Source organism: Tursiops truncatus, chromosome 4 (assembly GCF_011762595.2).
Source record: "Tursiops truncatus isolate mTurTru1 chromosome 4, mTurTru1.mat.Y, whole genome shotgun sequence".
NCBI classification, from domain to species: Eukaryota; Metazoa; Chordata; class Mammalia; order Artiodactyla; family Delphinidae; genus Tursiops; species Tursiops truncatus.
Window position 1 is genome coordinate 48,237,341 of NC_047037.1, and position 23,327 is coordinate 48,260,667.

Sequence of the window (23,327 nt, forward strand, 5' to 3'; positions counted from 1 at the left end):
TCCTTTATGAGACATTGCAGACACTTTCCAGCTGTAGACAGAGCATAAATGAACCAATGAATAGAAATGCAGTAGATAAAAATGTAGTGGAGCATTTAGAGCCACACACAGCAGGAGCAATTAACGTGTATCTCAGTTCCAGGGTTGAGCAGTGATACTGCAGAGTGATTGCTAATTAGATCTTGAAAGTACACATCCTAGTTTTCTTTTTCCAACAGTTGGAATGTGGGACTTTTGATTCATTTATTCAGTGTATTCTAGACACATGAGATATAGCCATGAACAACCCAGAAATGGTTCCTGCTCTCCTTGAGCTTACAGTCTAGTGGAGGGAGTCAGACCCTACCTAATCAAGTAAACAGAAAAGTGGAGATAAGTACCATGATGAAAACAAAATAGAGCGATATAACAAGGAGCGAAGGGCGCCACTTCAGTTGAGTGGTAGAGAACTGACAAAAGCAAATGCAGGGGCCGAGACACACAAGTTATTACTTTCCAAGGAAGGGGCAGTGCCCTCTTACCCAAGGCCTTTTGCCAAAAGTCTACATTATTAGCAGGGTAATCATAAAATCCTTCATGATTGACCCACATGGATGGATTATGGTTAGGCCACCAGGAGATTGGCCAGATGCCTTAACGACCATTACCTGTTTTTCTCTCATGATTCATGACGATGAATACCTGATGCTTTCTTCTAGAAGGATCCCAAGCTCAGCAATGCCCCTGACTTTTGCCTCTAAGCAGATTCAGAAGCTGAGAAACCAAAAACACCACTGTGACAGCCTGGCCAGAGGCTGGTCAAGAGCCCTCTAAGTGGAGAGGTTGCTTCTGGGCTGCAAAAGGAGAAGAAAAGACAGAACCAGAACCCAGTATATCACAGGCACACAGTAAAGATATGGTAAATAAATAACCTGCTGCTAGGATTCTAACAATTGGGCTGGGAATTTATAAGCAAATTATCTATGAGTAACTATCCTCTGGGTATTTAAATTCCAAGAGGAAGAAGGGGGATGCTGACCTGAGCATGTTCTTTTCATTCCTCCCAAATTTACAGAGAGGTATAGCAACTCCCCTCACCCCGACACCCCGCAGCATGAGTAAAGTTCCTTAATGACGAAGCTGTGGAAAGAAGTCAGGAGTGTCAAACCAGTGGAGTTCCCTGACATGAAAGGAAACACTAAAGCAAACAGTTCTTCCCACTTTTTATACATTTTCTTTAAATACACTCACTTTTCCACTTAATTTATTTTAAAGATGTTGCCATCACTACTTTAAAGAGAAAACTGGCAACAGTTGCCATATAGACAAGATCATCATTTAAATAACAGTGAAAATAAAACACTGCTCCTGTGATTAAGCCAAATACTATTGCCTGCCCAGGAACCTGAGGCTTGCTTTCTTTTTATGAAAAGAAGAAAATTAGGGGACTTCCCTGGTGGCTCAGTGGATAAGACTCCACACTCCCAGTGCAGGGTCCCGGGTTCGATCCCTGGTCAGGGAGCTATATCTCACGTGCATGCCGCAACTAAGGAGCCCACGTGCTGCAACTAAGACCCCGTGTAACCAAATAAATAAATGAATATTAAAAAAAAAAGAAAGTTAGCAACTGTTAAAGAGGTATTAAAATATATTCGCATCAAATTGAGACTTTCTCCATGAAGGAATCAGAAACGTTGAAAGACAAGTGGAAAAGGATAACTTTTTCACTGTGTGATTATAGGTCATTTAGTGCTGAATCCTAGTACCATTTATTTTATTTTATTTTATTTTATGTTTTTTGCGGTACGCGGGCTTCTCACTGTTGTGGCCTCTCCCGTTGTGGAGCGCAGGCTCAGCGGCCATGTCTCACGGGTCCAGCCGCTCCACAGCATGTGGGATCTTCCCGGACCAGGGCACGAACCCATGTCCCCTGCATCGGCAGGCGGACTCTCAACCACTGCGCCACCAGGGAAGCCCTCTAGTACTATTTAAATCAGTATTTCTCCCAATTTTAAAGTGCATAGGAATCATATGGGGATCTTGTTAAAAATGCAGAATTGGATTCATAGGTCTGGGGTGGGACCCAAGGAGTTGCATTTCTAACACAATCTCAGTGATGCTGGTGTTGCCGGTTGTTGGATCACTTCTTGAGTAACAAGGATCCAAAGTACCAGTGATGGTATGTGTCCCACATTTGGGGGTATGCCAACTCTTATTTTACAGATGAGAAAGGTGAGGACTTGGGGGTTGTAAATAACCTAAAGTTATTTAGGTTCTCTTCCAAAAGATCTGTATGGTCACTGCCTTGCTGCTAGGGCCCTCAGAAACTGTTTTTCAAGCGGCTATTACATGAAAGTCAAGGTTCAGACTGCCGTGTTCTACAGGTTATTCTGTGGTAACAGACACACGCAAACTCTCAGTAGCTTAAAATAACAATACTTATTGTTCACATTATGTCTCCACAGTGGATGACTCTGGGTTCTGCTCCATGTAAGTCACTTTATACCATGTTATGATGCCCCATCTCAACATGATACTTCAGAGTTGACCTTGGCAGGCAGGACCAAAGCTGGAGGACCTTGTACCATCAACTAAATGCTCTGGCTTGGAAGTGATGCATGTCACTATTGCCCACAGCCCATTGGCCAGAACATGGCACCACTCAGCGGTAGTTACAAGCAGGGAGTGGGGAAGAAGAATACTTCCATCTTCTGGAATAAGAGTAGAATCAGTTACAGTGAACATGAAAAACCTCTACCAAATAAATAGTTTTTCTGTCACTAACAATCCTTGATTCTGTTATCACAGTCTTTTCTGTCTTCTCAGGATCTCCCATATCCAATGTTCCCAGGCCATGGGGCCACTGTTAGCCCACCTCCCCCTGCCCCCTAGTCCTTCTGTATCATACAGAAGGAAAAGGCAGTATAATGGCAGAGGGAATGCAGGATGCCAGGAGACTTTGGTGATAGCAGGGGCATCAAAAGAGGCCAAGTCAGGGAAAGTGGCCATGGTGACTGGGAGAGAGAGAGGAGTAGAGAAAAAGGGGAGCAAGGAAAAGGAGATGAAACAACCATTTCTTTAGGGCCTACTAAATGTTAGGCCCTGTATTAGGATATTTACATAATTTTGCCCTCATAACATTCAGGTTGTTATTGGCCTGTTTTACACTCAAGGAAACAGAGGCTCAGAGGGCTTATATAACTTGTCAAGGTCAACACAGAGTGTAAACTAGGATCAATGCCAGACTGTAAGCCTAGAATCTCCCAGGAAGTCTAAGAAAGTCACTCTCACAGAGCAAGGCAGGACTGGTCCTGAAGAATGGACTCTACCTGTTCACACTGACATTGGAATTCCTTGGTTGTAGTGGGCACGTGCACACACACAGCCGAGACATCCTGCTTCCATAGTGGCTACTATGTGCGGTTATACGGTACGCCTGGGAGACCAAGCTTCTGAAGCCCTTGAGGGGAGGATGTAATAGTTAAGGTCAGTGTGGGTGTTGGGAGGTCTTGCTCTGGAGCCTGAGAGTGATGGGGCCTAGAATTGTCCCATGTACTGTTCAAATCAAGGTAGGAAGGAGCAGAGGCTCTGGAGTCAGACAGACCTAGGTTTGTATCCAAACTCAACCGCTTATTAGTGATGTGGTATTTGGCAAATCATTCAAGTTCTCTGAGACTTGGTATTCCAACCTGTAAAAGGGGATAATAATGCCTAACTGCAGAGTTGTGGTGAAAACTGGAAATAGCATACATAAAGTGCCCACCACATGTAGTTGCTCAGTGTAAATGTCTAGTCTTAGTGTTATTAGCGATGAGAAGATCCCTCTACCTACCTGAGTGAGTTCAGCCATGGCAGGTTCCTGTTCTGAGCCTCCATTTGTTCTTCAGAAACATGAGGGAATGGGAGCATATTTCCCCTAAGAGCTCTTCCAGAGACTCAGGTCAATGCACCAGGAGTCATGGGGTTCTCCTGGGGACAGCTGGGGAACGGGCCCACTGAGCAGCCGTACCCAGTGCAGCACTGAGAAGGGAAACAGCTTATGCTGAATGAAGAGTCCCTGGGCCCACCGGCAGGGTTCCCAAGCCCCAGACAGTAGCAGACTTCATTTTGTTGCCATTGCCACCAGCCAATGACCCACTAAAACAGTAGGCAATGTAGGGATGACTATGGGTCCAGGGGTGGTCTTTTTTAGCCACCCTTGCGCATAGGAAGGACCACGTTGCTAACAGAAGCAGTGCCTGCCAAGGCAGCAGCTCCAGCAGCAGCTTTGAATACAGAACAAAAATGTCAATAAGCACCAGAGAGAATTGGAGGGAGAGCAATGGTGCTCACACTAATGGGATTGTTAGCTTACTCCAGTCTCAACAGCTCATGCTATTGCCACCAAGTGGAGAATGGATTATACTGGTCGTGTATAATCAATTATGTCCACAGCAGATTCCCTTCATGAGATGGGCAGGCAAATCACTACCCTCTGAGTAAGCATCCCTCATGTAAAACAGTGATTATTTTATTGTCAGCCTTTTAAAGGTATGTATTCATCTGCTGTGTATAAGCTTTCTCCTGTTTAATTCAATGACTTTTAGAAAATGAGAATATTTCCTTCCATTGACTCATTTCTTAAAGCTCTTAAGAAGACCAGAGACTCTATAAAGCACTCCAATACATTAGATGAAGGTGATAAGACAATTTAGAAATGGGAATGAAGCTCCAGTTTCTGTCTATTCCCAGTCCCAGCTGGGGAAAGCTTAAATCCTCAACCACAGATGTCTGTTTCCAGAATCCCAGGGAGGGAGAGTTCACTGGCTCCTGCCTCCCTCTCCTTCCACAAAATGTGATTGTGTTTAATTATCCTTTTGCAATAAGGTTTTTGTCTCATTGTCCATGTCAGGTACCAGGAGGGCCTTTAAGATGATTCAGGGCAAGAACCAGTATGTCCTGCTTGGAGGATTCAGTCATCCCAGGCCCTGCAGCCCTCTGTCTTCAGATGGGCCAGTCACTCTGGCACTGGCGGTTGGGTCTGTGTGCAGCTTGGTCTGGGACGCCTTCCCCATGTGGTTTGGAGCAACTACCAGTGAACTTCCAGATCTTGAAACATGACTCGGCCTCTTGGATCTAGTCCTGAACCAGACACCAGCTCGCTGCTTTCTAGGTTCTGACCCTACAGGCCCCACTTTTAATTGTCTAGCCAAGCCCTGTGTTATTGCAGAGGATATACACTGAATTGTTTTCTTAATTTGATCTCTGTTTATATATCCGCGTTCAGTAGAGGCTTGGGTGTCTGTTAAAATGGTGACCAAACAGGAGGCACTGATCTAATGTATAAAAACACTGTTGTGAGAAATAAGGCTGGCTCCCTTTATTCTTACCCTGTCCTGATGGGTAACTGCATAGGTTTGCTTCATTCATGAGGTCTGTTCCAGGCTTGAGCTTTTCTTTCTGTTCTCTGGGCTCTCCATCTTCTGATGTGGAGATATGGTGATGCAGATGATGACGGCTGTGCAGGAACACTGCTGATGCCTTCCCACCTGCTCCCTGCACCTCAAGCCCCCTACCCTGGCTGAATCAGCTGCTGCTCTTCTCACTATGGTTAGTCTAGGAGACATTTGTACCAGTTAACACATCATCAGAAGAAATACTTTAAGCTATAATGGGAAATGAGGTAAACTTAATCCCATCTCACAATAGCTTAAAGACTTTAATTGTTTTGTCCAGAATAGATGCTGACAATGGTTGGTTTAAAAAGCAGGTGCCCATCTCCTTTGAATTCTCTAAGTGGCTTTAACATCACTGGTTCTTTACTAAATGAACTCTGCATAAAACTTTTGCCATCTCACACATGCCAATGCTTTTGGCTGGTTAGGAATCTTCATAAAACAAGAGAAAAAGTGTCAATGTGAAGGAGAGCAAGAGAATGTTTGCCCTATTCAGGAAGGTGATGTGACCTCTGGCTTTGAGAAAGTTCTGTGTCTAGCCAAGAGAATAGCATGAAATCTTTCAAGAATTAGGCTTTCTTCCATGTCAGGTAAGTGAATTACAAGATAAATCTCCAGCTGTACATACTGTGTTTATGTGGCGGGGGGCATAAAATAACCTTAGTGATGTGAGATGTGGAAATGATTGCTATGCCCTGACGCGTCCCGTGATGAGACTTAGGTGGGTTTAGGAGAGATGTTGGAGGAACTATTTATTTGAACTAAATGGAGAAGGTGCAAGTAAAAAAGCATCTTTTTTTGCAGGGAGGGGGGAGCGGTGATTTCAGCCTGATCAAGAAGGCCAGATGTGTAAAAATTAAAATTATAATGGCTAACATTCATTGAGTGTTGACTAGATAGGGTTCAAGGAGGTCATAGATATCAGTCATTTGTTGACTAAGTCAAATAAACTCTGAATAACCAAATTAGTGTTAGAATCTGATGTGTAAGTTTTCAAGGAGAATTTCAGAATAGCTGCCCTGAGGAGAATTTATTTTTATTTATTTATTTATTTTTTGCGGTACGCGGGCCTCTCACTGTAGTGGCCTCTCCCGTTGTGGAGCACAGGCTCCGGACGCGCAGGCTCAGCGGCCATGGCTCACGGGCTCAGTCACTCCGCGGCATGTGGGATCTTCCCGGACCGGGGCACGAACCCGCGTCCCCTGCATCGGCAGGCAGACTCTCAACCACTGCGCCACCAGGGAACCCCGAGGAGAATTTATTAAACGAACATCAAATAAATATTTCCCAAGAGCTGACTATGTGCATGGTGACCAAGCTGGGCCTTTGTGATAAAGGAAAAGAGGAAAAACAGGACTGCCTAAAACTGAGTTGCTGAGTAGAACTGTAGAGGTTTTTTTTGGATGCTGTGTGTGTAATGAATGCTAGGTAGAGGTGAGGGGGAGTTGGCGTCCAGCAGTTTGGCTAGCTTGCTGTGATCTGACATTGACTGGGCAATAAGGAGAATGTGGCTGTGATGTGGCCTTTTCAGTCTTCCCTGTGAATGACTTTCTAAATGAAAAGCTAGGGACTTCAGGCACAGCTGGGTCCGGGTGCTGAGAGAACATCACGAGGTGTCTGTCATCATCTCTCAGTTCTGTTTGTATCTGAGTTAGCTTCATCCTCAGCCAAACTCTCTCCTCAAGGGTGACAAATGGCCACCAGTGGCCCCAGACTCACTTTTTTTTTTAAAGTCTTGACTGAATGTGTTACAATATTGCTTCTGTTTTATGTTTTGGATTTTTGGCCGCAAGGCATGTGGGATCTTAGCTCCCCGACAAGGGATTGAATCCACATCCCCTGCATTGGAAGCGTGGAGTCTTAACCACTGGACTGCTAGGGAAGTCCCCCCAGACTCACTTTTTTACCAGGTTAACAACCCCAGTAGAAGGAGAATATCTCTTTTCTAATAGTTCCCGCACAAGTCCCAGGGCTGACTCTCACTGGACTGACTGAGGTCATTTACTCACTTATTAATTAATTACTAAGTTCAGGGAAATGGAATGTGATAATTGACTGGTCTATGCCCTGTGCTCACCATAGTTCTGGGAGGTGAGGTTAGTGCCACATAAGCCACCTGGACTGGGAGTGGGGATAAGACACTGTTATTAGGAGAAAAATAGATTCTAGGCAGGTGAAAACAGTAGAGCATTTCCCAAAATTTATTGCTCAAAGAATCCTTTTTTCTTGAAGTTACTATTCAGTAGGACATACTTGGGGAAATGCAGTCTTCAGTGATCAGATCCCTAAATATGTCTCATAATATTCATGGTCTTGTGCCTAGAAATTTTTATCTGACCCCATTAACGTTGTTTTTAAATGAAGATGAAAAATGCACTGCCTACTTTTTTATACCCTTAAGAACTGCCATATTGACAATGATAATAGTGATTAAATTTGTTCTTAAAAGTACCTCTTTGCATCTGTTCAGTGCTGTACACCTTATCAAGTTTTTCCCCCAACATACTATCTCATTAGCTCTGAGATGCTATCAACAGTAGTTAATTACTCAATGACCTCAGCTACCAGACTTCAGTCCTCTTGTCATTAGTTGCCAAAATATCATACCTGATTCCCAGCTCCCTTTAGCTCCACCTGTCACCTTGCTGGACTCAAAAACTCTTAATGAAGATGTTAAATGTACTAATTAACTTTGCCTTGGTGAAAATATCTTTTATTTTAGTGCCATAAGAAACTAGCAGAGGAAAGGGCTGCTTGAAGGAAGAAGACTGGCAAATTGCCTCCAGCTGTCAATCTGAACAGTGACAGAAGGCAGTGGTCCAGGCTCCAAATTATTTATGTTCAAAAGCGTTGGAGTTGGGATGGCTTAGTTGGAGCTGCCACTGAGCACTGGGTACTTCATTTTTACCCAAGAATGTATAAATGTATGCATGTATGTATCAGTGAGGATGCATTTGGTTGCAAGTAAAGGAAAGCCCAACTCAAACTGACTTGAAAATAAAGGAAATTTATGGCTCTTATAACTCTTATGTCTGCCTTAGATCCTTTTTAGGACAAGGATGGATAGATAGATAGCTCGATTGATCTATCATATTATATGTATGGCTCAAGAGTTCAAGATTTGTCTGATTCAGTGGCTTAACACAGTCATCAGAAAGGGCTTCTTTTCATGGTGTCGAAATGGCTGCAATGGCTTCAGGCTCCACCTCTGCATCATATGCTCTCCAGAAGGAGAGAGCAAGCCTTTCTTTCCTATGAGCCCTTTCATATGACCCCTTCTGATCAAAAGCTTTAACCAGATGTTTGGATTATGCCAATTAATATTCTACCCCTGAAGCCAGACTTGAAATTATTTTCCCCTCAGTTATATGGGGGAATTGGGTGGTTACCAAGGAAGGAGAGCTGGATATGGGGGAGGCAACTTCAACAAAGCCCATTAGAGTAGGAATATATTATTGTATTCCCTGTCACTCCCTCTCTACCTCTCTCTCCTTTGAAATACTATCTATTTATCCTCATTCTACAAAGGATTTCAGTCAGATGTGGATCATCTGTAGGAGGAGTTTGGGGATAACAGAAAGAGCACTGGATTTGGAATTCAGTAATGCCATACACTATCTCTATGACCTTGGGCAAGTCCCCGTACCTAATATCTAAAATTCAACCTCTCTCATTGGATAAATGAGAATAATATTTACCCTATTCACCTCACAAGGTTGTTGTGATCAAAGAAAAGATCATGAATTTAGTAGCATTTTCTAATTTACAATTCAAATGTAAATTATTACTGTTTTTTTCATGGGTGGAATCATATAATGAGGAATAGAGATTTCAGAGCAATCACTCAGAGAAGCAGATTTGCTTCGGAAAATGTTCTATCCCAAACCTCCAGTTGCAGAAAAAAGCAGCAGCAGTGGCTTTTAGATATATGGTGCTGAGCACAGAAAACAATGACTTTGGAATAGCTGGAGAAAGACCAGATGGATGCCTCTATGATCAAAGGAGTTATTTTTAGAAACATGTTCAGTATCCTAGGACAGCGTCATGGGGGGAGAAATTATGCTCTGCAGTATAAAGTACTGTACTAGTATTCCCCCTGGAATATCCAGAGGTAAAAAAACATGGGTTTTGGAGCAGACAGACACCAAATTATCATGTAACCTTGAGCCAATCATTAACCTTTTTGATCTTCAGCATTCTCATATGACAAAGGAGATAATAACTCTGACCTTATAGTATCTGGGGGATGGTTATACAAGTTGGTGACATACAATGCCAAATAGTGCCTGGCACATAGTAGCTGCTTACTAAATAATAACACCTCTGGCTGCCTGCAGTAATCAGTAAATGTATAAGTGTATAATAACAGGAGGACCTTATCTCTGAAGCTTTCTTCCTAAGCCTCAAACGTCCATAAACATTTTGAATAGAATTCTTTATATTCTTACTCCTAGGAAAAATGACTTAGAGATGATGTAAGATATTTAAAGCCAGACAGTGATTTCTGAACTGCTTAAAATGTCTTAGCATGGTTGGCTCTGTGTTTCCAGGTCGGTTTCTATTACCAGAGTGATTTGGATATAAAGTACAAACAGGTAGCCATCCATTTAGTTATCAATATGTCAATTTATAGACTTAATTATCACCTTTTGAAAAGTTTATAGGGCTTCTTTTTTAAAAATTTTAATTAATTTATTTATTTAACATCTTTATTGGAATATAATTGCTTTACAATGGTGTGTTAGTTTCTGCTGTGTAACAAAGTGAATCAGCTATATGTATACATATATCCCCATATCACCTCCTTCTTGCATCTCCCTCCCATCCTACCTATCCCACCCCTGTAGGTAGTCACAAAGCACCAAGCTGATCTCCCTGTGCTATGAGGCTGCTTCCCACTAGCTATCTATTTTACATTTGGTAGTGTATATATGTCAATGCCACTCTCTCCCTTCGTCCCAGCTTCCCCTTCACCCTCCCTGTGTCCTCAAGTCCATTCTCTACATATGTGTCTTTATTTCTATCCTGCACCTAGGTTCCTCAGAACCATTTTTTTTTTTTTTAGATTCCACATATATGTGTTAGCATACGGTATTTGTTTTGCTCTTTCTGACTTACTTCACTCTGTATGACAGTCTCTGGGTCCATCCACCTCACTACAAATAACTCAATTTCATTTCTTTTTATGGCTGAGTAATATTCCATTGTATATATGTGCCACATATTCTTTATCCATTATTCTGTCAGTGGACACTTAGGTTGCTTCCAAGTCCTGGCTATTGTAAATAGAGCTGCAAAGAACATTGTGGTACATGACTCTTTTTGAATTATGGTTTTCTCAGGGTATATGCCCAGTATTGGGATTGCTGGGTCATATGGTAGTTCTATTTGTAGTTTTTTAAGGAACCTCCATACTGTTCTCCATAGTGGCTGAACCAATTCACATTCCCACCAGCAGTGCAAGAAGGTTCCCTTTTCTCCACACCCTCTCCAGCATTTATTGTTTGTAGATTTTTTGATGATGGCCATTCTGAATGGTGTGAGGTGATACCTCCTTGTAGTTTTGATGTGCATTTCTCTAATGATTAGTGATGTTGAGCATCCTTTCATGTGTTTGTGGCCAATCCGTATGTCTTCTTTGGAGAAATGTCTATTTAGGCCTTCTGCCCATTTTTCGATTGGGTTACTTGTTTTTTTGATATTGAGCTGCATGAGCTGCTTGTAAATCTTGGAGATTAATCCTTTGTCCATTGCTTCATCTGCAAATACTTTCTCCCATTCTGAGGGTTGTCTTTTCTCTCGTTTATGGTTTCCTTTGCTGTGCAAAAGCTTTTAAATTTCATTAGGTCCCATTTGCTTATTTTTTATTTTATTTCCATTACTCTTGGTGGTGGGTCAGAAAAGATCTTGCTGTGATTTATGTCAAAGAGTGTTCTATGTTTTCCTCTAAGAGTTTTATAGTGTCTGATCTTACATTTAGGTCTTTAATCCATTTTGAGTTTATTTTTGTGTATGGTGTTAGGAAGTGTTCTAATTTCCTTCTTTTACATGTAGCTGTCCAGTTTTCCCATCACCACTTATTGAAGAGGCTGTCTTTTCTACATTGTATATTCTTGCCTCCTTTATCAAAGAAAAGGTGACCATATGTGTGTGGGTTTATCTCTGGGCTTTCTATCCTGTTCCATTGACCTATATTTCTGTTTTGGTGCCAGTACCATACTGTCTTGATTACTGTAGCTTTGTAGTATAGTCTGAAGTCTGGGAGCCTGATTCCTCCAGCTCCGTTTTTCTTCCTCAAGATTGCTTTGGCTATTTGGGGTATTTTGTGTTTCCATACAAATTGTGAAATTTTTTGTTCTAGTTCTGTGAAAAATGCCAGTGGTAGTTTGATAGGGATTGCATTGAATCTATAGATTGCTTTGGGGAGTATAGTCATTTTCACAATGTTGATTCTTCCAATCCAAGAACATGCCATATCTCTCCGTCTGTTTGTATCATCTTTAATTTCTTTCATCAGTGTCTTATAGTTTTCTGCATACAGGTCTTTTGTCTCCTTAGGTAGGTTTACTCCTAGGTATTTTATTCTTTTTGTTGCAATAGTAAATGGGAGTGTTTCCTTAATTTCTCTTTCAGATTTTTCATCATTAGTGTATAGGAATGCAAGAGATTTCTATGCATTAATTTTGTATCCTGCTACTTTAGCAAATTCATTGATTAGCTCTAATAGTTTTTTGGTAGCCTCTTTAGGATTTCCTATGTATAGTATCATGTCATCTCCAAACAGTGACAGTTTTACTTCTTTTTTTCCAATTTGGATTCCTTTTATTTCTTTTTCTTCTTTGATTGCTGTGGCTAAAACTTCCAAAACTATGTTGATTAATAGTGTTGAGAGTGGGCAACCTTGTTTTGTTCCTGATCTTAGAGGAAACGCTTTCAGTTTTTCACCATTGAGAATGATGTTGGCTGTGGGTTTGTCATATATGTCCTTTATTATGTTGAGGTAGTTTCCCTATATGCCTACTTTCTGGAGAGTTTTTATCATAAATGGGTGTTGAATTTTGTCAAAAGGTTTTTCTGCATCTATTGAGATGATCATATGGTTTTTCTCCTTCAATTTGTTAATATGGTGTATCACATTGATTGATTTCCGTATATTGAAGAATCCTTGCATTCCTGGGATAACCCCCACTTGATCATGGTGTATGATCCTTTTAATGTGCTGTTGGATTCTGTCTGCTGGTATTTTGTTGAGGATTTTTGCATCTATGTTCATCAGTGATATTGGCCTGTAGTTTTCTCCTTTTGTGACATCTTTGTCTGGTTTCGGTATCAGGGAGATGGTGGCCTCGTAGAATGAGTTTGGGAGTGTTCCTCCCTGTGCTATATTTTGGAAGAGTTTGCAAAGGGTAGGTGTTAGCTCTTCTCTAATTGTTTGGTAGAATTCGCCTGTGAAGCCATCTGGTCCTGGGCTTTTGTTCGTTGGAAGAGTTTTAATCACAGTTTCAATTTCAGTGCTTGTGATTGTTCTGTTTGTATTTTCTACTTCTTCCTGGTTCATTCTCAGAAGTTGTGCTTTTCTAAGAATTTGTCCATTTCTTCCAGGGCGTCCATTTTTTTGGCATATAGTTGCTTGTAGTAATCTGTCATGATCCTTTGTATTTCTGCAGTGTCAGTTGTTACTTCTCCTTTTTCATTTCTAATTCTGTTGATTAGAATCTTCTCCCTTTTTTTCTTGATGTGCCTGGCTAATGGTTTATCAGTTTTGTTTACCTTCTCAAAGAATGAGCTTTTAGTTTTATTGATCTTTGGTATCGTTTTCTTCATTTCTTTTTCATTTATTTCTGATCTGATCTTTATGATTTCTTTCCTTCTGCTAACTCTGGGGGGGTTTTGTTCTTCTTTCTCTATTTGCTTTAGGTGTAAGGTTAGGTTGTTTATTTGAGATTTTTCTTGTTTCTTGAGATAAGATTGTATTGCTATAAACTTCCCTCTTAGAACAGCTTTGCTGCATCTCAGATTTTGCGTCATCGTGTTTTCATTGTCATTTGTTTTTAGGTATTTTTTGATTTCTTCAGTGATTTCTTGGTTACTTAGTAGATTGTTTAGCCTCCATGTGTTTGTATTTTTTACAGTCTTTTTCCTGTAAATGATATCTAGTCTCATAGTATTGTGGTCGGAAAAGATACTTGATATGATTTCAATTTTCTTAAATTTATCAAGGCTTGGTTTATCCTGGAGAATGTTCCATGAGCAATTGAGAAGAAAGTGTATTCTGTTGTTATTGGATGGAATGTCCTATAAATATCAGTTAAGTCCATCCTGTTTAATGTGCCCTTTAAAGCTTATGTTTCCTTATTTATTTTCATTTTGGATGATCTGTCCATTGGGGGAAGTGGGGTGTTAAAGTCTCCTAATATGATTGTGTTACTGTTGATTTCCCCTTTCATGGCTGTTAGCATTTGCCTTATGTATTGAGGTGCTCCTATGTTGGGTGCATATATATGTACCATTGCTCTATCTTCTTTTTGGATTGATCCCTTGATCATTATGTAGTGTCCCTTTTTTTTTTTTTGCGGTACATGGGCCTCTCACTGTTGTGGCCTCTCCCGCTGCGGAGCACAGGCTCCGGACGCGCAGGCTCAGCGGCCATGGCTCACGGGCCTAGCGGCTCCACGGCATGTGGGATCTTCCCGGACCGGGGCACGAACCCGTGTCCCCTGCATCGGCAGGCAGACCCTCAACCACTGCACCACCAGGGAAGCACTGTAGTGTCTTTCTTTGTCTCTTGTAATAGTCTTTATTTTAAAGTCTATTTTGTCTCATATGAGAATTGCTACTCCTGCTTTCTTTTGATTTCCATTTGCACGGAATATCTTTTTCCATCCCCTCACTTTCAGTCTGTATGTGTTCCTGGGTCTGAAGTGGATCTCTTGTAGACAGCATATATATGGGTCTTGTTTTTGTATCCATTCAGCCAGTCTATGTCTTTTGGTTGGGGCATTTAATCCTTTTACATTTAAGGTAATTATTGATATGTATGCTCCTATTACCATTTTTTTAATAGTTTTGGGTTTGTTTTTGTAGGTCTTTTCTTTGTGTTTCCTACCTAGAGAAGTTCCTTTAGCCTTTGTTTTAAAGCTGTTTTGGTGGTGCTGAATTCTCTTAACTTTTGCTTCTCTGTAAAGGTTTTAATCTCTCTGTTGAGTCTGAATGAGATCCTTGCTGGGTCGAGTAATCTTGCTTGTAGGTTTTTCCCTTTCATCACTTTAAATATATCCTGCCACTCCCTTCTGGCTGTCAGAGTTTCTGCTGAAAGATCAGCTGTTAACCTTATGGGGATTCCCTTGTATGTTATTTGTTGCTTTCACCTTGCTGCTTTTAATATTTTTTCTTTGTATTTAATTTTTGATAGTTTGATTAATATGTGTCTCAGTGTGTTTCTCTTTGGGTTTATCCTGTATGGGACTCTCTGTGCTTCCTGGACTTGATTGACTATTTCCTTTCCCATGTTACGGAAGTTTTTGACTATCATCTCTTCAAATATTTTCTCAGACCCTTTCTTTTTCTCTTCTTCTGGGACCCCTATAATTTGAATGTTGGTGTATTTAATGTTGTCCCAAATGTCTCTTAGACCATCCACAGTTCTTTTCATTTCTTTTTCTTTATTCTGCTCCCTGGCAGTTATTTCCACTATTTTATCTTCCAGCTCACTTACTGTTCTTCTGCCTCAGTTATTCTTCTATTGATTCATTCTAGAGTATTTTTTATTTTCTGTTATTATGTTGTTCATCACTGTTTGTTTGCTGTTTAGTTCTTCTAGATCCTTGTTAAATGTTTCTTGTATTTTCGCCATTCTGTCTCCAAGATTTTGGATCATCTTTACTATCATTACTCTGAATTCTTTTTCAGGTAGGTTGCCTATTCTGCCTTCATTTATTTGGTCTTGTAGATTTTTACCTTGCTCCTTCATCTGTAACATAGTTTTTTGTCATTTCATTTTTTTTTTTTTAATGTGTGGGGCTGTAGTCCTGTCTTACTGGTTGTTTGGCCTCAGGTGTCCAGCACTGGAGTTTGCAGGCAGTTGGATAGAGCCGGGTCTTGGTGCTGAGATGAGGACCTCTGGGAGGCTTCACTCTGATTAATATTCCCTGGGGTCTGAGGTTCTCTGTTAGCCCAGTGGTTTGGATTTGGAGCTCCCACCACAGGAGCTCGGGCACGACCTCCGGCGTGGGAACCAAGATCCCTCAAGCTGCGTGGCATGGCAAAAAAAATAAAAGAGAAAAGAAGAAAGAAAATGAGGAGCAGTACAATATCAAAGAATAGAAAAGAAAAATTAGAAAGATTAAAAAATATATTAGGGGCTTCCCTGGTGGTGCAGTGGTTGAGAGTCCGCCTGCCGATGCAGGGGACACGGGTTTGTGCCCTGGTCCGCGAAGATCCCACATGCTGCGGAGTGGCTAGACCCATGAGCCATGGCCGCTGAGCCTGTGCGTCCGGAGCCTGTGCTCTGCAACGGGAGAGGCCACACAGTGAGAGGCCCGTGTAGCAGGAAAAAAAAAAAAAAAAAAAAAAAAAAAATATATATATATATATATATATATATAAGGAAAAATAAAAATATAATTGAAGCAACGGGTCACTGGGGGCTCCTCCTGTCCCCTTAGGGGTCCATGGTCCCCCACCAGTGCCTGGTAGGTGCCCTTGTTTTGCAGAGATGCGAATTCCACATCCTCCTAGTCCGCCATCTTGACTCCGCCCCTGTAGTGTCCTTTTAATGACACTGTAAAAAATCTTTTGAATGGAATAGTTGAATTTACCAAAAAATTTAGATTGGGTTATAATTGGGATATAACGTAGGTATAAAAATTTGCACAAATCGTAAGTGTGTAGCTTAACAATTTATCATAAAGAAAACACTCCTATGCTCATCTTTCAAGACAGGAAATAGACTTTATGAATATCTCCCTTTTGCTCCCTTTCTTTAATAACCCTTCTTTCTTCCTTAGAGTTAACAATTGTCTTAGTTATCTATTTCTCTATAACAAATTATCACAAACTTGGTGACTTAAAACAACAAACATTTATTATCTCATAGTTTCTGAGTGTCAGGAATCCAGGGGCAGCTTAGCTGGTGATTTGAGCTCAGGCTCTCATTAGGCTGCCGTCAAGATATAGTAAAGGCCTGTAGTCATCTGAAGATTTTACCAAGACTGGAGGATTTGCTTCCAGAAGGCTCACTCGTATGACTATTGACTGGAGTCCTCAGTTCCTCACTGGCTGTTGTATGAGGCCTCAGTCCCTCACCGCGTGGGCCTCTCCCTAGGGCTGCTCAGAATGTGTTAGCTAACTTCCCCAGAGTTGGGGTGGGGGTGGGGTGGAGGGAAGAAGGGCGGGGGAGAGGGGGAGGAGGAGCTATGGTGACTTTTCTGACCTAGTTTTTGAAGTCACACATTGTCATTTTTACTTTATTCTATTTGTTAGAAGCTAGTCTCTAAGTCCAACCCACACTCAAGGGGAAGAGAATTAGACTCCACTTCTTAAAGGGAGGAATATAAAATAATTTTATAAAATCACTAAAACTATGTTTACTTCCAATATCTTTTCATTTTTCTTTTTTGTGAACTTCATAGAAATAGAATCATACAATATATATTCTGTATCAGGCTTCTTTCATTCAGAATTATGTTTATGGAATTCATTTTTGAGCATAGCAATCTTCTGTTCATTTTACTTTCTGGGTAGTATTCCATTATACAAATATACCACAGTTGATTTATTCATGGACATGGGTTGATCCTAGTTTGGAGCTATTACAAATAATAGTGCATGAATGTTCTTGGACATAACTTTTGGTGCACATACGTATGCATTTCTGATAGTTATGTATTTTAGAGTGAATTACTGGGTCCATAGATTATGCAGTGTTATGTATTAAGCGTTAGTAAGTGATGCCAGAGCTTTTTCCAAAGTGGTTGTATTGATTTACATTTCCACCAGCAGTGTATGAGAGTTTCGGTTACTCCACATTTTTGTTAGCACTAGGTATGATCAGTCTTTTAAATTTTAGTCATTCTAGTAAATGTATGGCAGCATCTCATTTTAGTTTTAATTTGTATTTTCCTCATGATTAATGAGATTGAGCTCCTTTTCATTTCATTGACAATTCGGATAACTTCTTAAATTGTTTCTTCAACTCTCTTGCCCACTTTTCTACTGAGTTGTTTATCTTTATTTTATTGATTTATGAGAATTCTTTACAAATTTTCATTGCATGAATTACAAATATCTTTTCCCACTCTGCGGCTTGCTTTTTTCATTCTCTTAATGGCATCTTTCTTTTTTTTTTTTTTGCGGTACGCGGGCCTCTCACTGTTGTGGCCTCTCCCATTGTGGAGCACAGGCTCCGGGCACGCAGGCTCAGCAGCCATGGCTCACGGACCCAGCCGCTCCACGGCATGTGGGATCTTCCCGGACTGGGGCACGAACCGTGTCCCCTGCATCGGCAGGCGGACTCTCAACCACTGTGCCACCAGGGAAGCCCATGGCATCTTTTGACGAATAGAAGTTTTTGACTTTAATCCAATTTTTCAATCATTTCCTTTGTTATTAGTGCTTTTTTTGTGTCTATCTTTCTCTATGCCTAATATGAAAATATTAGTCTATATTATCTTCATTAAATTTTAATGTTTTACCTGCTTCAGATAGATCCTCAATCAATTTGGCATTGATTTCTGTGTAAGGTGAAGTAGAGGTCATTTCATTTTGTAAAACATTCACATAAATAATTGGCTCAGCATTGAAAGGATTGTCCTTTCTCACCACTCTGCATTGCCACCTGTGTTATACTTCAGGTGTCCATGTGTGTAGGTCTGTTTCTGGACTGTTATATTTCACTGATCTATTTATCCCCACATCAACACTACACTCTATTAAAAACCATATCTTCATATGTCTTGAATTTATTTAAGTACTTCCTTTTTTAATTATTTAATATTTTTGCCCATTCTTGACACTTTGCACTTCTTAATTAATTTTGGAATCAACTTGCTTAAATATCTCTTAAATATTGAGATCAATTGATCTGTTAAATATTGAGATCAGTTTTGGGGAGGATCAATTGATTTACAACATGGAGTATTCTAATACACAGCACGCTAGAACCTTCCATTTATTTAGATATTCTTTTACTTATCTCGGTAATTTTTTAGAGTTTTTGGTAGAGGTCTTATGTATCTTTTATTAAATTTATTCCTAAGCAATTGAGATATTTTCTACTATTTTCTACTATTTTTGCTTATATAGAGAAATGCTACTGATTTTTTTTTTAATATTGACTTGGTATCCAGTAACTTTGCTAAGTTAAATTATTAATTCTAAAAGTTTATCTTTAGTGCCTGTGGATTGTCTACAGTACCATGTCATTTACAAATAATGATAATTTTATTTATTTGTTTATTTATTTATTCATTCATTCATTCATTCATTTATGCATTGCACTGGCTATGACTTCCAGTACAATGTTTTTTTTTTTGTTTGTTTTTTTTTTTTTGCGGTACGCGGGCCTCTCACTGTTGTGGCCTTTCCCGTTGCAGAGCACAGGCTCCGGGCACACAGGCTCAGCGGCCATGGCTCACGGGACCAGCCGCTCCGCGGCATGTGGGATCTTCCTGGACCGGGGCACGAACCCGTGTCCCCTGCATCGGCAGGCGGACTCCCAACCACTGCGCCACCAGGGAAGCCCCAGTACAATGTTTAATAGGAGGGATGGTAGCAAGCATTCTTGTTCTATTTCTAACCTCAGAATTTGAAATCTGTGCCTACTTTTTATATTTACCTCTATATTCAGATATTCAACCCACACGAAGCATTTTTTAAAGTATAGTTAAGAGGTAGGAATTCTACTCAGTTTGTTCTACATACTGATATTTTTTTCCCAATACCATATTCTAAGTAATACATTCATTTGTTGTTGATTTGGCTTGTCACTTTGATTATATACCAGATAAGCAATGAAGGTCACTTATATCAGTATGGGAGTGATAGATTTGGTGAGACATGGCCAGAATCTGGGTATTTTTTGAAAGACCTGTTTTCTAATTTAAACGTTAATACAACCCATGAATACAGAAAAGAGTGCACATACTCTGGGTGTGTCATGAGAATGATGAAGGTTTCTGATTGTTTGTTTAGCTTAAGAGTATATAATCCTTGCCATAGATAGTCTTTATAAGGAAGGGCAGCAGTTCGCTATAAATCTGCTTGACACCAAGGGTCAAGGCAATAATGAATAACCTCTTGACACTATCATATGAAGTTGTTTTTGTGGCATCTGGCCTGTTGGCAAAGAAAGGCAGAGGAAATATATATCTATGAATGCAGGTAGCTCCAAAAGGAAGTTAAATAAGTTCTTTTCCTAAAAGCTTTTTTAAAAAAATCATAAATAGGTGTTGGACTTCAGTGAATGCCTTTTATGCACCTACTGAGATATTTGTGTGGGTTTTCACTTGCAGTGCTGTAATGTGGTATAAATTGTTATATTTAATATGCTATTCAATTCAGTTAGCCAAGGTAGTAGATGCCGTGTGTGCCCTGGTCATATCCACTTGGGATGAACCATTTCTGTGCATGCTGAGCCCACTACCAGTGGTGGCCTGTGATTCTTGGCCTGAGAGTTTTCTCTAGTCACTGGAACCTCTTCTGTTTGTGTGCAGGTCAGGCTGCAAGTACCAGAAAATGAACACTTCTCCCATCCCAGGGGCAGCCCTCAGCCAATAACTGATGAAATTGAGAGGATAAAGGACCTAGTTTCCATGCCCCTTGGGAAGGATAAAACTGAGACATGTGTTCTACATTGGCTCCCAGTCTAACCTAATGGATTAAACACAAGTTGCTCATAATGATAACTTGCTTGAAAATGCACTTGTTTCCTTTTTTCATTCTCTTACTTCACTCACTTACTGGTGTTTCCTAGAGTCACCTTCCAAATAAATCATTGCCCATCAATCCTTATCTTAGGGTCTGTTTCTGGGGTATCCCAAAATAAGATAGCTAACTTTTTTTTTTGCATTTTGTATCTATGTTCAAAAGTAAAATCAGTCTGAAATTTTTTAATCTTATGTTTCCCTTTTCCAATTTTATTATGAAGATTACACAATCCTAATAATGTTAGTTTGATAGCTTTACTTTTTTTTCTTCTTAAACAATTTATATTAGAGAGTGATTGTTCTTCAAAGTTCGATAAAACTCACACAAAACCATATGGGTGTGATGCTTCTTGGGGAGGAAAGAGGTAGCTTTGATTGCAATTATAATGTCTTTAATAGCAATTGGTTTATACAAATTTTCTATTTTTGTGTAAATTTTGCCATATTTCATACATTGCAAGAAAGTTACTCATTTAACTAGGATTTCAAATATACTGGTTTATAGTTATTCATCATAGTCATGTAAATTGTATGGTGGAGCTGGCTCATACTCGTTCATGAGAGTTGATGATTGTTAAATTTTCAGTAACTTTATGAGTGGTTAATGTCACATTGGTAAATGGTCACAATTGGAAATTGGCCATGGTGGGAGTATTTACACCATAGAAATTGGCAAACACTACATATTAGGAATTTTTTTCTTGGTGAACTGGTTGTTATACTTACCAGCACACCTTTGGTTACTCTCATACTTCACTGGTCCCTCCTCCTCCATCTCCTTTATTGATTTCTCCTCTTTTCCTTGACTCTTAACATTTCAGTGTCCCATTAGACAATCTTTGGTCCCATGTTCATCTTTGTCTTCACTGACAGCTCCTGGTGATCTCATCTAGTCTCATCTAGTCTCAGGGTTTTAAAACCTACCCATCTTCCCATGAATCCCAGATTTCTACCTCCAGCTTGGACCTTTCTCCTAAATGCCAGACTCACATGGCCAGTTGTCAACTCAGCAACTCTTCCTTGATGTCCAATAGACATCTCAGATTTAACATGATCAAAACTGACTTCCTGATATACTCCCTCAAGCCTGCTCCCCTGGCAATCTTCCCCACCTCAACTGTTGGCAACTCCATATTCCAGTTACTCAGGCAGAAAGTCTTACAGTCATTCACAATTTCTGTCTTTCTCTCATACCCTACATACACTCTATTAGAAAATCATATTAGCTGTACATTAAAATGTAAACAAATCTGGCAATTTCTCACTCTTCTGCCCTAAGTTCCCACTATCTCTTAACTGAATTATTGCCATAGCCTTGTAATGGGTTTCCTCCTCACACCCACCCTTACCCTCCCTAGAATCCGTCATCAAATCCTTCAAGTAGCAAGAATGATCCTTTTTTTTTTTTTTTTTTTTGGCCACAATGCACGGCTTTTGGGATCTTAGTTCCCTTGCCAGGGATTGAACCCTGGCCCCCTGCCATGGAAGCGCAGAGTCCTGACCACTGGACCGCCAGGAAATTCCCCAGAATGATCTTTTTTTAAGCATCAGATCATGTTACTCCTCTGCTCAAAACTTCCTGATGACTCCCAGTTTCACTCAGAATACAAGCCAGAGTCCATGTGATGGGCCTCACCTTTACTTCTCTGACCACATCTCCTACTATATTTCCCTCCCCTCAAAGTCTACTCCAGTCACATTGATCTTTTCACTGATCTCCAAAAAAATGAACAACCCCCCCCCCCCCCCCCCCCGCAAAACCTCAAAACCAACGGAACAACACAGGCAAACTCCTGCCTCAGAGCCTCTGTCTGGTATGTTCTTCCCCCAGATAACTGCACAGCCTACTTCCTCATTTGATTCAAAAACCATATATTATATGATTGCTGTTTATTATGTCTCTCTGAGCCCTACAAGGGTAAGAAGTTTTCTGTTTGTTCACTGATATATCCCCACAGTGAGGCAGAAGATTGCCTGACACACTGTGATGCTCAGTACATATCTGCTGAATGAATGTATCAGCTCAATCACAGAAGATGTGGCCTTGCTCTTCTTGTTAAGTAAGATTCGGGGCTCTGCCTAGTCTCCCCAGGATAGTCTCAGGTAATGGGACACACCAGTTTGTGCTTTCATATCACACCTTCTGAGAGCAGCTCCCATGCTGTCCTTTGACTGGAGGAAGCAGACCTAGTTTTCTTAGGAAATTACAGCGGGAACCACTCCACCCCTTCTTTACCATATCTGTAAGTGTGAAGTCCTGCTTGGAATGAGAAGAAACTTTACCCTTCTCTGGCTGAGAGCCTCACTCTCTTTTGTGATCCCCCAAGTTGGGATTGAGATTGGAAGGCAGACTTAAAGTTTGGTTAGGCTTTACCTCTGCTTACCAGCCTATGTTCCCTGAATTAATGCCCTTTCTTTAAAGGGCATTAACTCCACCCCTGAAATTAGACAGTTAGTCGTTAATCAGCTAAAGACAAACAGGTAATGACTCAGAAATGGGTTTAGCAATTTATTGAGGAGATTCAACTCAGTGGAGTACAACAGTTTTATTTTTTCCAATTACCTCTTTAAACTATGCTCTGATAAGTCCTCCATTTCCTGTCTTTTAGCAGTATCTTCAGCTGATTCCATAACTTTCTTGTCACTCTTGCTAATTAAAAGTCCAGTTCAGTTGCAAAGTCTATTAAAGCTCATCCTCTCCCCTCCCTGCAGCATAGGTCTGAGCGATGACCTCTGGATTTTGGAAGCAGAAAAGTGGAGATGAACACATCCTGCCCTCTCTTCCTCTAGGCCTCCATCCTCTTGGACAATAGGGGGCTGGAAGGAGAGATGGTGCAGTCAGGGGTCATCGTACAAAACCGGCCACATGTGTGTGGCAGGGAAATATCCCTGGACAAGCCCTGTTTTGATATGGTTTTGTTTGATGCTAGTGGCCTCTGCTGATGGAGTGGTTCTGCACAGATACTATTCAAGGTTTTTCTGAGGGTGG